Source organism: Rousettus aegyptiacus, unplaced genomic scaffold (genome assembly GCF_014176215.1).
Source record: "Rousettus aegyptiacus isolate mRouAeg1 unplaced genomic scaffold, mRouAeg1.p scaffold_m13_p_16, whole genome shotgun sequence".
NCBI classification, from domain to species: domain Eukaryota; kingdom Metazoa; phylum Chordata; class Mammalia; order Chiroptera; family Pteropodidae; genus Rousettus; species Rousettus aegyptiacus.
Window position 1 is genome coordinate 7,431,417 of NW_023416291.1, and position 1,369 is coordinate 7,432,785.

At 34.7% G+C, this 1,369-nt stretch overlaps 1 pseudogene; it reads right to left on the reverse strand.

The window, feature by feature from the left end:
* Positions 1-1,023: 1,023 nt before the first annotated feature.
* Positions 1,024-1,142, reverse strand: LOC118612676 (annotated as a pseudogene).
* Between the last annotated feature and the right edge of the window lie 227 nt (positions 1,143-1,369).

Sequence of the window (1,369 nt, forward strand, 5' to 3'; positions counted from 1 at the left end):
ATTAAAAATAGATTACTAACACTGTACTGTGTAAAATATTTTATGAATTGTCTTTGCCCTGTTTTTGCATGTATTGACTCATTAAATTATCTCAAAAACTCAAATACTTCCTAAAATACATAGTCTTATAGTTTTATTGAAAAGAAAACTATGGATAATAGAAGGTAAAAGATATTTCTCAATAGGATACAAGCATATGAAAGCAAGTACCCTAAAACCCAGGTTTTATTATTCTGAGTTTAAATGTGTTGGCACCGTCAGAATTACTTTACCTTCAACCCTTACCAGTGGTCCTTGTAAGTGCTTCGCTTGTTTGTTTGACAGTATTATCCATCTTAGGTATGCGTGCAGATCATCATAGGTTCTTAATAAAAGACAGAGGCATGGGCAATGACTTCAGAAACCCTGACAATGACCTCGGAGACCCTGACTGTATGTTTGAATAGGGAACCAGGTTGCGTGATGCAGATGATCAGGAGTTCTCAGTTGTGTAAAGAAGAATTGGCCATCATGACTCAGGATGTCTCAAGACTCCTGTGTCTTTCATTTCAGACTCTGGGCTAATTTGCACAGAAATACCACTTTTGTAATTCAGTAAGCACGTGGAATTTGCCTGTCTTAATCTTTTACGTAAGGGCAGCCTGGGTCTTAAACCAAATGTGTTTTGTATAAATTCTACCCTTATGATCTGTATAGGGTAGAATTTATTAACTCACCTCAGTTATTAACTTCCCTTTTAGTCTGACATGGAAGTATCAGCACCATTCGAATTGGCCTCACACAAAAATATCATTACCTTGATTAGGTGATTTGAAGAAATAGGACTTCATTCGGCAATATAGAAAATATATACATAGGGGAAAAAAAAACATATATGTGTGTGTGTGTGTATATATATATATATATATATATATATATATATATATTATATATAAATAAATAATTGTGAGGCAATCTTTGGTTGACCTTACAAGGTTACAAGGACCTTGTTAGCTTACAATCCTTTATTTTTTTATTTTTTTACGCCTATAGCATGTGGTCTTCCTAGGTGGTCTCCCATCCAAGTACTAACCACACCCAACCCTGCTTAGCTTCCAAGATCAGACAGGATTGGGCTTATTTAGGGTGGCATGGCCACCCTATTTTGAGGGATGCTCAAAATAAATTTTAGCTACATCACAATTTCACATTGGGATAAGACATATTTCCATCCACTGCAGAAAAAAAAATTAAGGTCATCAGATTAAATCCTTAACTGTAATAACCAAGCAGTAGAAGTTGGCTACACCTTCACAGTAATAAATATTTTTATAAAATAATATAGAAATTCCCTGCTTATGTTCACTGTATGACTTCATGCATTAAGCTG